The sequence below is a fragment of the Prionailurus viverrinus genome, chromosome B1, assembly GCF_022837055.1.
Source record: "Prionailurus viverrinus isolate Anna chromosome B1, UM_Priviv_1.0, whole genome shotgun sequence".
Classification (NCBI taxonomy): domain Eukaryota; kingdom Metazoa; phylum Chordata; class Mammalia; order Carnivora; family Felidae; genus Prionailurus; species Prionailurus viverrinus.
In genome coordinates this window covers 200323330-200336034 of record NC_062564.1, presented here as the reverse complement: position 1 = coordinate 200336034, position 12705 = coordinate 200323330, and the positions used below count along the sequence as shown (strand labels likewise).

Sequence of the window (12705 nt, the reverse complement as noted above, 5' to 3'; positions counted from 1 at the left end):
GATGGGCATGATGATGCGGGCACCACAGAGATGTTAGAGTCAGTAATGTCTGTAAATGGTAAAGTCCTTATTGTCCTTGTTTGCTTGTATTATTATTACCTAACTGCTATTCTTAGTGTTCTTGGTATTATTCTTACCTAACTCAAACTCTGATCACCCAAGAGTGTCCACATTACAAGGACAAAAGATGTGGTACATAGCTTTGGTGGATCCAGGGTTTGGGAATGCTAAAAATGGTAGAGTTGGGGCGCCTGGGTGGCTCAGTCGGTTGAGCGTCCGACTTCGGCTCAGGTCATGATCTCGCGGTCCGTGAGTTCAAGCCCCGCGTCGGACTCTGTGCTGACAGCTCAGAGCCTGGACCCTGTTTCGGATTCTGTGTCTCCCTCTTTCTCTGACCCTCCCCTATTCATGCTCTCTCTCTCTGTGTCTCAAAAATAAATAATATGTTAAAAAAAATTTTTTTAAATGGTAGAGTTTAGGTCTGATAAAGTTGGAAATAGGAAACCACTGAAGGCTTTTTCACCAGTGGAATAACATGTTAAATAGACATTTCAGAAAAACTGATTTGGGAGTTCCTGGGTGGCTCAGTCAGTTGAGCGTCTGACTCTTGCTTTTGGCTCAAGTCGAGATGCCGGGGTTATGGGCTCCAACCCCGTGTCAGGCTGAGTATGGAACCTGCCTGGGATTCTCTCTCTCTCCCTTTGGCTCTCTCCCCTGCTCTCTCTCTCTCTCTCTCTCTCTCTCTCCCTCTGTCAAGAAAGGAAGGAAGGAAAGAAGGAAGGAAGGAAGGAAGGAAGGAAGGAAAGGAAAATATACAGAATGATTTGACAGAATTATGCCAAATGACCAAGATGACAAAGACCAAATTTCGGGGGGCCAGATCAGAAATGATCATAGCACTGTAGGCAGAAGGAGGAAACAGAAGGAGGAAATCACCAAATGTCTAAGGAATCCTTATGGATGAAATGCAGAAATACAAATGGGGGAAAAATAACTTTGAGAAAATAGACTATGGAAGGAAGAGTACATCCATAAAACAAGAACAGCCTGCTATGTAAAATGTACAGTCAGAGAACGAAAATAATCACCATCATCATAAAATAAAGGGGAAGAAGTTGTCTGGGAATTTAAAAATATAACAGTGGGAATGATAAAAATTAAAGATTTTGAAGATAAATTTGAGAAAGTCTCCCAGAAAACAGAAGTAAATGGAAAAGAAACAAATGGAATTGAAAGGGAAGGAAGGATAAGAACATCAGAGTCCTGTCCAAGGAGTTCAATTTATTAATAGTAAACATTAACAGAAAGGAAAAAAATAGTAGAGGAAACCTTCAAGAAATAACCTGTAAGAATGTTTTCCAAAACTAAAGGCATGAGTTTTCAAACTGAAGAAGTCCCCAAGGGTGCAGCACACTGGCCCCAAAGGGACCCTCTACACAACACATGATTATGAAATTTCGGAACCCTGGAGATAAAGAGAACATGATACAGTCTTCCAGAGGGGGGGAAAAAAAAGCAGATCACACACAAAGGACCAAAAGTCATGATGATGCCAAGACATCATCATGTTATGATGCCATAACAACCCTACATGACATGTAGAAAGCAGTGGCCTGATGCTGTGGTAACTCTGAAGGAAGGTAACCTTTCACCTAGAACTCCACACTGACCCCAATTCTCCAGCAAGCATAAGAATATCTTCAGACATGCAAGATCTTTAAAGATTTATCTCATGGGGCTCCTGGGTGGTTCAGTCAGTTAAGCACCCGACGCTTGATTTGGGCTCAGATCACGATCTCACAGTTCCTGACTTCAAGCCCCACACTGGGCTCCACACCGTATTTGCGGAGTCCGCTTGGGATTCTCTCTCTCCCTCTGTCTCTGCCCTTCCCCCACTCCCTCCCTATCTCAACATAAATAAATAAACTTTAAAAAAATTTTTAAGTTTATCTCGAATATACTTTTTCTCAGACAGCTACTAGAGGATGTGTATTTTCTTAAAGGAATAAACCAGTTAAGAAAAAGATATGGCATATAGGAAAATGGGATCCATCACGGAAGAGAGGCCACGGGAGCCCCAGGGTGATAGTGAAGGGAGAGCCCAGAAAATAACTCCCCATGGAGCCTAGATGGGCTCAAGTCAGAAATCTCCAGGAGGCTTCTTTAGGAATAAAAGTATGTGCAGAATACCAACATGTCTGAATAGAATCTATGTAATCATAATAACGGAGAGGTGTATATCCACCTAAGAAAATTAAAGATAAGCATGCATTGGCAAGATGGCAGAATTCAACGGCTGAGTGGAGAGAAAGGGGGAGGGGAGAGATGTGTCACCTCCCCAGCAAAACCAAGAAGTAACAACGAAAACACATTATTTCATAATAGAAGGTAATTTGCAAAACCAAAACAGTCCAAAGACTTGGAAGTTATGACCTGCGGGCAAGAGAAGGCTGATGGGCCTATGGCCATGGTGAGCACTGGAAAATTATTCTACCCTTTAAGTTGGATGCATGGGCATTCTTATAAGAGAAAGAAGAGAAATAGCTTACATTTTGCAAACTTGGGGGGAAACAAAACAAAACAAAACAAAAGAAATCCTAATCCGGGGAAAGCCAGGACAAGGAAGACGGTTTTGGTCGCCCCGGCAAAGGGCCCTTAGGGAGATAATATCACAAATTTAAAAACTCCTCCCGGCCCCACACAAATTCACTAGGCGATTCGGAGCAAGTCCCCTGAATCCTCTTTGCTTCTGCTCTGTTCTTGGAGCGAGGCAGCAGTTGAACTAGAAATGTAGACGTTCTGTCTACGACCTATATTCTGCACCCAGGACCCTCAGATTAAGAGGCTATTCCTTGCCAGGTAAGGTCAGGGGAAAGTCACATAGAGTCGCAAGGCAGCATTGGAGAGAGAGGACACACAACCCAGAAGGCCCTGTGGCTCATCCCCTTCCCCTCTGGGAAGAGGGGACCCAGCCAGGACAGCAAATCTGCCTCTGTTAAGAGGGACGGAAAGGCAGATGGCCACGCTGAGTTCAAGGCTCCCCTGGCTGCTGGGTGCCTGCATGACTCCTGCCGGCCCTCCGTCCCTCCCTTGGTCTGTTGGCATCCTCAGGGCAGAGTTCCTCTCTGGAAGCTCTTTCCATGAGGTGTCCGGTCTAGGAGCGACACTGGCCACTTGCACAGTCACCGGTCCTGCACCCTGCCACGTCTCTGCTTAAGGTTTTCCTCAAGGCATCAGTGATGACTGTGCGGGCACCTGTGATCCACCGCCCCGCTGCAGGACCTGAAGACCCTCACGAAGCACAGCGAGCGCCCCTAACACGACAGCCAGCTCGGAAAATCTGCTCTCAGAGGCGGAGAGTTTTCGTGTAATAAAACGACCCTCGTTTTAGTGTAATAAAAACAGGCTGGAAAAGTCTTTGTGACAAATCAGAACAAAACACCACGCTCTGGCTGTCGGTTATTGACTGAGAATCACATGTCAAGAGCAGAGGAGAACATAAGTGTCTGTGGTCTTGGGACAATCCTCCAAGATTTATATCTCAGACGATCGATCACACTGCCATCCAGGAAGGAAGCCATGAGCGACAGCTGTTTAGCAAGGCACCCGTTTTCTAAACAGGGAACCAGAAAAGACATTGACTTGTTACAAAGTATGAACCCACATATTCTCTGGAAGGGGGGAGAAAAAAACCACTTTCACTGAGTGAAGAAATCCCTGTGTCCACTCGAGTCTTCTGGAAGCAGTGTTGGCCTTCTGCATGTGGCAAAAATGGCCACCATCCCAGAACCCTACCCCCACCCGCCCCCGCCTTACTCTTTCAAAACATCTCCATACAGTCCAATAAAATAAATGAAAACCAAAGAAGCCCAAGTTTAATCTTCAGGGGATGTAATTCAAGCGTAGCCAATTGGACAACTTCCCTGTTAATCAGAAGAATAACTAAGTTCTTCTCCTGCCTTTCTTTGTAGAACATAAAGTTAATGCCCTGCTTAGAGAGGCCACATGGAGGTGCGGAAAGAGCCTGGGCTGCAGAATGGAAGCCTGGTTTGCCCCGGATCCACTACATCCCCCAGAAAAAGGGGCAAGACTAGATCTTCCCCAACATGATTGGGTGTCGAGAGCCTTCTTAAGAATTCAGATTCCGGGGGGCTCCTGGGTGGCTCAGTCGGTTGAGCATCCGACCCTTGATTTCAGCTCAGGTCATGATCCCAGGGTTGTGGGTTCGAGCCCCGCATTGGGCTCTGTGCGGACAGTGTGGAGCCTGCTTGGGATTCTCTCTCTCTCTCTCTCTCTCTCTCTCAAATTAAATAAACTTTTAAAAATACATATTAAAAAAAGAATTCAAAAAAAAATAAATTTACAAAATCAAAAACAATTAAAAAAAAAAAATAAAGTTCAGATTCCCAGACCCTCTGAATCCCAGCCTCCTGAAGTTAGGCCCCACTTTCTCTGCTGCAAGCCCAGCTCCCTGTAACTGCTCTCCCCTTCCCACCCACCCCCAAGGGGTCAGGGCTTTGGGGAAACAAAACCCAGTGAGTCAAAACTTTGCCAGGTGATGGTTCATGATCTTGATGGCGGTGATGACTTCACAGGCGTGCGCTTTAAATATGTGCAGTCTACCACGTGTCCCTTGTACTTCAAGAAAGCTGCTCCAGGAAGCAGTTAATCAGGAAGTCCGAGTGCAAACTCCGCTCTCAGGTCGGAAGCACGGCCATCTCCAACGGGCAGCGAAAGTCAAGCACACGCACGTGTGAGGGGACGCAGACCCATGTGTTAGAACCCAAAGTTTCTAGGACGCAGTGGATCGAACAAGGCAGCAAGTTCTCCCTCTGTCTCACGACAACCCAGAAGAAAGCAGGAGACCAGGGCGGGCGGGGTCTCTGCTCCGCAAAGTCACTCAGGGACCAAGCTTCCGGCCACAGTGCTGTGCCAGACCCACACGACCCACGGCTGCCCGCGGCCACGTTGCTGCCTCCAAGGAGGCGCACTGGGGAAACAGGAAGACAAGCAATTTCCTCTTAGGGCGGTGCCCACGCACGTTCCCCCCCCCCCCCCCCCCGTGAGAACGTGCTTCCCATGGCCACGCCTACGTGCAAGGGAGGCTGGGAAATGTAGTCTCTGGCGTTGCAAACGAGGGAGGAGGCTTCTGTTCTGAAAAGGAGGGAAAACAGCTAGCCGTCTCTGCCCTACGTACTGAGGACAGGGAGAAAAAAAAAATACGGGGAGAACAAAACACAAGTCCTGGCAAGTTGTGCTGCCACACAGAGTGGGTCCTCAAGAACTACAGTTTCCTTAATTACAGTGAGCGCTGTGTTCGCTTCCTAGGGCTACGGGAATAAAGACCACAGACCAGGCGCTTAAACCACAGAAACCTATCCCCCGGAGTTCTGGGGGCTGGAAGTCCAAGATCAAGGTATTGCAAGGTTGGTCCCTTTTGAGGGCTGCGAGGTTAAAAATCTGTTCAATGCCTCTCTTCTAGCTTCCAGAACCCTCAAGCATCCTTTGGCTTGTGGATGATGTTGTCCTGTGCCTTCCCATCATCTTCCTTCTGTATGTGTCCCTGACTCTCCATATGGATTTTTAAAAAAAATTTTTAGGGGCACGTGGGTGGCTCAGTTCGTTAAGCATACGACTTCGGCTCAGGTTATGATCTCGCGGTTTCTGGGTTCAAGCCCTGCGTCGGGCTCTGTGCTCACAGCTCAGAGCCTGGAGCCTGCTTCGGATTGTGTCTCCCTCTCTCTCTGTTCCTCCCCCGCTTGTGCTCTGTCTCTCTCTCAAAAATAAATAAACATTTAAAACAATTAGAAATAAAATTAAAATTAAAAAAACTTAATGTTTATTTTTGAGAGAGAGGGCAAATGGGGAAGGGGCAGAGAGAGAGGGAGACACGGGCTCTGAAGCAGGCTCCAGGCTCCAAGCTACCAGTACAGAGCCCAATGCAGGGATCGAACTCACAACCTGCAAGGTCATGACCTGAGCCCAAGTCGGATATGCTTAACCCCTTGAGCCACCCAGGCGCCCCTCCATATGGATTTTTTTTAATTTTTTTTAATGTTTATTTATTTTTGAGAGAGACAGAGACAGAATGTGAGTGGGTTAAGGGCAGAGAGAGAGGGAGACACAGGCTCCGAAGCAGGCTCCAGGCTCTGAGCTGTCAGCACAGATCCCGACGTGGGGCTCGAACTCACGAGCCGTGAGATCATGACCTGAGCCGAAGTCAGACGCTTAACAGACTGAGCCACCTGTAATACGTCAACTTATAAGATATCAGAAAGCTTATTGTATAAAAGTTCAGCTTAAACTCACCTTTCATGAATAATTGAGATAAAAGGCTGATGTAGTTCCCTATTAGGGCTATCGGAAATTACTAACCGCCCTATCTCGCTTCTGTGACCTCGCCTGCTTGCTAAATAGATAACTTAGGATGCAAAACCAAGATCTGGCCGAGGCAAGACCAACATGTAAAAAGTCACGTACTCGCTGCCCCGTGGCATCTTAGGTGTCTAACTATGATTGGTCATTTTAAACCCTCTTAGGACAAAGACCTTTAAATTGATAGGTTCCCGCCAAAACTAACGTCTATGTGTCACAGTATAATTGGCTACCATGAAATGCTGTAAATTGTAATGGGTTAACCAAATAATGACATATTCTGACTTGCTAAAATCCATAGAAGCCCACCGCTGCCTTTGTTCAGGGCCGTTCTCTGCACCTTCCTCCTTAAGATCAGGAGATCAGGTTTGGCCCGGCTGTGAATAAAATCTTGCCTCGCTTCTGTTCGGCGTCCGGTGGTTTTTTCGACAGCATCTGGTGGTTTTTTCGACAGCACCCTGTGTCACCACCCAGGCGCCCCTGGATTTTTTTTTTTTTAATTTTTTTTTTCAACGTTTATTTATTTTTGGGACAGAGAGAGACAGAGCATGAACGGGGGAGGGGCAGAGAGAGAGGGAGACACAGAATCGGAAACAGGCTCCAGGCTCTGAGCCATCAGCCCAGAGCCTGACGCGGGGCTCAAACTCACGGACGGCAAGATCGTGACCTGGCTGAAGTCGGACGCTTAACCGACTGCGCCACCCAGGCGCCCCGGATTTTTTTTTTTAATAAGGACAAGGACACTCAGTCATGTTGGATTAGGGTCCCACCCTACTCCGGTCTGACTTCTTCTTAACTAATTCTATCTGCAAAGGCCTTATTTCCAAGTGAGGGCACAGTCTGAGGTGCTGAGGGTTTAGGACTTCAACATAGGAATTTGGACGACACCATTCGACCCATAGTACACGAGAAAAGAGCTGAGTTTGAGGTCGGGAAACGCCAGTTCACATCCCAGCCCTGCCACCGGCTGGCTGTGTGATCCTGGACAGTCATATGAGGTGTGGTCTCTTTGCCTTCGTTTGTCAACAAGGAAGTAACCACCCCTGCCTCAGGGGGGGGCTGTGTGAGGGACAGATGAATCATGTCTGCAAAAGCCCGGAGCTGACTCCGAAGGGCCGTGCTGGCTCTCGCTGGCTTGCCTCCCGGCCTTCTCTGACTAAAAGGTCGGTCCGCAGAGGAAGATCTGACTTCTGGCATGAGCCCGCCTTCCTTCCCCCTCTTTCTTGAATTAAACTTTGTGGACGATCCTCTGGTTGGAAGGGGCCTCTTAGAGAGAAACTCCACCGCGGGCAAAATACCTTCGATTCCCTTAAAGGAAAAAAAAAAAATCCCTTTTGGTCCACAGATGGGTAATTGTATTCACTGTTTCCAAATGTCAAAATGCCAGCCTGGGCCAGCTTTCCACTGAGATCAAACAGGCTCCCTGGGCCTCCTTTCTACTGATGTGGGTGTGCGTTTAGCCACGGTGTAAAAAGCTGATCTCCCAGCCGAGTGGGCTGGGCAGATTGCGCTGTTCACAGCCGAGATAGGGCGTCAACCCTCCTCCTGTGTGGGACCCCAGAAGTCAGGCCACTCCCAGGGAGACCCTCCCAGCTCCCCGAAACACAGTCTATCTTGCCGAAACCCAAGAAACAAAACCAGAAGCGTCCTCTTAACTAAGGCTGCTGCCGCAGTCAGAAGTGCAACACATAAGTGTATCAAATCAACACATTGTATACCTTAACCCGACACAATGTCACATATAAATTACATGTCAATTACAAAAAAAAAAACAAAAACAAAAGAACTGGGGCGTGTCTCCTGAAAATAATAAGTCAAGCAAGGTTTTTCAGGCTAGGTTTTTAATTTTGCGATTAAAGGCCAGACTAAGCCTTCATCGTGAATTGATATTTGTTGGTGCTTTTAGAAGTTAGCAACCCGGCAACCGAGGAGTGGGGTGGGAGATGTGCCCCGTGCCCATCCCTGGAGGGTGTGGAAGTTGCACTTCCTTTTCCCCAGGCATCCTGAGAGTGTGCTACCAAAGTTACACAGTGTCTTTATCCTAAGAAAGAATCAAACACTGGACAACGTCAAAGATGGTCCTCGCAGCACTATTTACAATCGTACAGAATGCAAACAACCTAACTGTCCAATGATCACCTACAGCCTGACCCCCTGTCCCCCCCCCAAACCACCCCCGTCTCCCCTCCAGTGTTAGCTCATCTGGGAAGCCCCCTGGGCCCACCCTTCCCCCCTCCCCCTCCCCCCCCCCCAGGATTCCTCTCCTGGCCCCATCACATCTCTTGCACACCTCTGGGATAGCAACTGCTACACTATGATCCTTTGTTTGGCATGTTCCAGTCTTTTCTTTTCTTTTTTTATGTAAAATCTCCACCCAACATGGGGCTGGAACTTATCACCTGGAGATCAAGAGTCACATGCTCAGGGCGCCTGGGTGGCTCTGTCAGTTAAGCATCCCACTTCGGCTCAGGTCATGATCTTGCAGTTTGTGAGTTAGAGCTCTGCGTCGGGGTCTGTGCTGACAGCTCAGAGCCTGGAGCCTGCTTCGGATTCTGTGTCTCCCTCTCTCCCTGTGCCTCCGGCACTCATGCTGTGTCTCGCTCTCTCTCTCTCTCTCTCTCAAAAATAAAGAAAAAAACAAGAGTCACCTGCTCTCCTGAGCCAGCCAGGTGCCCCGGCTTGTTCCTCTTTTAACTCCTACCATAGCTCAGCAAATCACACCTTCTTTTGTAAATAAAATGTGGGGGGGACGCAGCCACCTCTTTTATATACATATTGTCTACAGCAGCTTTTGCAAAGGAGACCATATGACCCACAAACCCTAAAATGTTTACTCCCTGTCCCTTTGCAAAAAGAGCTGCCAAGTCCTGAACTATACCATGAGTCCTTGGAAGAAAGAAAACATCTTCTTTCTTTCTGCATCCTGTGACGCCTGTGTGGTGCAGGCACACTGTGCGTCATACATGTTTGCTGGGTGGGTCAATGAACCCGAGCTGCCCAACAGGCAAGGGTTCTCACAAGTGTATGGGCATCAGTTTCACCCCGGTGCCTTGGTTAAAACGTTAAGTTTCCCAGCCAAATTTCTGCAAGTCTGATTTGATCGTTCTAGGGGAAAACTAGGGAATATTCACTGTATTAATTACATGTTCCCAAGGCGACCCGGATGCTAGTAGACTTTAAACTAGCCCCGTCAGGAGACACTGAAGGTGATCAGGCAGGTTTCTCGCAACACGGTGGCCTCGATAGCCTGCGACCCTCTGCTACTTGCTGGAGAGAAGCATATGGAACTTCCCTGAAATGCAGAGCCAAACTCATAAGAACAAACAAAGGAAGAGTCCAGGGCACAAAAAGAGGCAGGAACGGAGAGCCAAAACTATCCCATGAGTGCCCGGTGGCCACCCTGGGAGGAGGAGGTGAGGAGTTTGGGCAACTCAGAGACTGGGGTGGTAATGGGTAGCCGGGGTCAGGAGACAAGGCCTTAGCCCCACATGTGACAGCAAATGAGAATGGAGGGACCCACCAGACAGCAGGGACCCTCGACGGACTGAACTTCAGCGAACGATGGATTATTAGAAAAGTCCTCCCATGGGGCGCCTGGGTGGCTCAGTCGGTTAAGGGTCCCGCTTCGGCTCGGGTCATGATCTCATGGTTTGTGAGTTTGAGCCCCACGTCGGGCTCTGTGGTGACAGCCCAGAGCCTGGATTCTGCTTCAGATTCTGTGTCCCCCTCTCTCTCTGCCCCTCCCCCATTCACGCTCTGTCTTAAAACTGAATACATGTTAAAAAAATTTTTTTTGGTGGTTCCAATATGGCCGAGCTGACGGTGGAGGTTCGTGGCTCCAACGGGCTGGAGCTACAAGGGATTTATCAAAGATGTTCAGGAAGACTCCCTCACAGTTGTTTCTGAGAACAACTGGCAGCCAGAACACCAGGTTCCACTTAACGAAGTTAGATCACCACCACCGCCTGATATAAACAAAGAAATTAGTGAAGGAGACGAAGCAGAGGTATTCAAGGGCAAATGACCAGGAACCATGTGGATGGTGTTGGCCAAAGTTCGAATGGTGAAAGGACAGTTTTATGTCATTGAATACGCTGCTTGTGAGGCCACTTACAATGAAATAGTCCCATTCGAGTGACTTCGGCCTGTCCATCAAAATAAAACTGTCAAAAAAAAAAAGTACCTTCTTGAATGCACAGTGGATGCTCCTGAGGATTTGAGAGGGGCGTGTGCTAATGAACAATGCACATAGAGATTTTAAGAAGCAGCAGGAGCATGCAGAACTTTTTACCATCCAGAAACCACACAGCTCATGATACCGTCTGCCAGTGAAGCAAATGTGAAGACAGTGAACATTTTAAGTGGCACGCATTTGCGAAGTATTCGGACGAAGTCGATGCTCATGTCCGGAAATGAAGAGGCCGCTAAGCATTTAGAATGCACAAAACAACTTGCGGCTGCTTTTCATGAGGAATTTGTTGGGAGAGAAGATTGAATGGGCCTGGCCACAGGAACACACAGCAAGCTAAGAAGGTTCCTGGAGTTACAGCTATTGAGCTAGACGAAGACACTGGCACATTTAGAATCTATGGAGGGAGTGCTGATGCTGTACAAAAGGCTAGAGGTTTCTTGGAATTTGTGGAGGATTTTATTCAGGTTCCTAGGAATCTTGTTGGAAAAGTAACTGGGAAGAATGGCAAAGCTATTCAGGAAATAATGGACAAATCTGGTGTGGTGTGGGCGAGAACCGAAGGAGACAATGAAAATCAACCACCTAGAGAAGATGGTGTGGTTCCATTTGTGTTTGTTGGCACGAAAGAAAGCATCGGAAATGAGCAAGTTTTTTAGAGTACCAGATTGCTTATCTAAAGGAAGCAGAACAGCTAAGAATGGAACGCCTGCAGACTGATGAACAGCTACGACAGATTGGTTCTAGGTCTTAGAGTAGAAGAGGCAGAGGTCGTCGGGGCCCTAATTACACCTCCGGTTATGGTACAAACTCTGAGCTGTCTAGCCCCCCTGAAACAGAATCTGAGCATAAAGACGGGCCGAGTGATTGGTCATTGGCAGGAGAAGATGATCGAGAGAGCCGACATCAGCGTGACGGGAGGAGACGCCCAGGAGGAAGAGGGAGAAGTGTTTCAGGGGGTCGAGGTCGTGCTGGACCAGGTGGTGGCAAATTCTCCATCAGTTCTGTGCTCAAAGATCCAGACGGCAATCCATTCAGCTTACTTGATGATACAGAATCTGATCACACTGCACACACTGATGCCAGTGAATCTCATCACAGTACTAACCGTCGTAGGCGGTCTCGTAGACGAAGGACCGATGAAGATGCTCTTCTGATGGACGGGATGACTGAATCTGATACCAATTCAGTTAAGGAAAACGGGCTAGTCACAGTTGCAGATTATTTTTCTAGAGCTGCGTCTCAGAGCAGACAAAGAAACGTCCCAAGGGCAAACTTTGGCGAAAAACAAGAAAGCAGTGGCAAGAGACGTGACTGAAGAGCGTGGTCCTTCAGAAAAGGCAATAAATGGGCCGACGACTGCTTCTGGCGATGACGTTTCTAAGCTACGGCGTACTCCAGGGGAAGAAAAGATTAATACCTTAAAAGAAGAAAACACTCAAGAAGCAGCAGTCCTGAATGGTGTTTCACAAACTGAAGAAGTTCTTACTTTCCAGTTCTTTCACATTACATTTTACAATAGTGCTTGGACAAGCTGGCCAAAGACAGACTATGGATGGCCGGTCTTTACATCACACTTTCAGTTCCTCCATTTGGAATCCAGAAAGGGGAGGGATCCTGACGAAATCACACGTTAAACATACTTTGACGCCTACTGTGTCATAAAATATATCATCAGATGTGCCCTGAGAATAGTATACGTAACATTAAAAAAAGTTGCTGGCTATAAAAAAAATTTTTTTTTTTTTAAAAGAAAGAAAAGTCCTCCCACGGACCCAGAGGAGTCGACCGACAAGCTGGTCTCTCTCAGCCACATCATCCTTTAAGAACCCGTGCCCGTGACCCGTGGGCACTCGTACTCCGTGTTAGCGGTGACACCCCCCACGTGCCGAAGAACCTGAAGCCGAAGAGCATTGACCAAAAAGGCCAGGCTAACCGGGATCAAAAGCCACTCTTTGTTGGTTGTTTTAGAAATTAAGCTAGTCGCCGGGGGTTGAGGGGGGTGGGTGTTGGGGGGCACCTGGAAGAAACACGTGCAAAATCCCCTTGGAAATGCAGCTGCCAAGTGTATCCACTGAAAATGAGTTCACACTACACAATTACAAAGCCACGGGAGCCACTCGGCAGACACAACTGAGTGC

The 12705-nt window shown here is 47.9% G+C and overlaps 1 pseudogene; it reads left to right on the top strand.

The window, feature by feature from the left end:
• The first annotated feature begins 10182 nt into the window (after positions 1-10182).
• On the top strand, positions 10183-12012 carry LOC125163995 (fragile X mental retardation syndrome-related protein 1-like; annotated as a pseudogene).
• Positions 12013-12705: the final 693 nt, after the last annotated feature.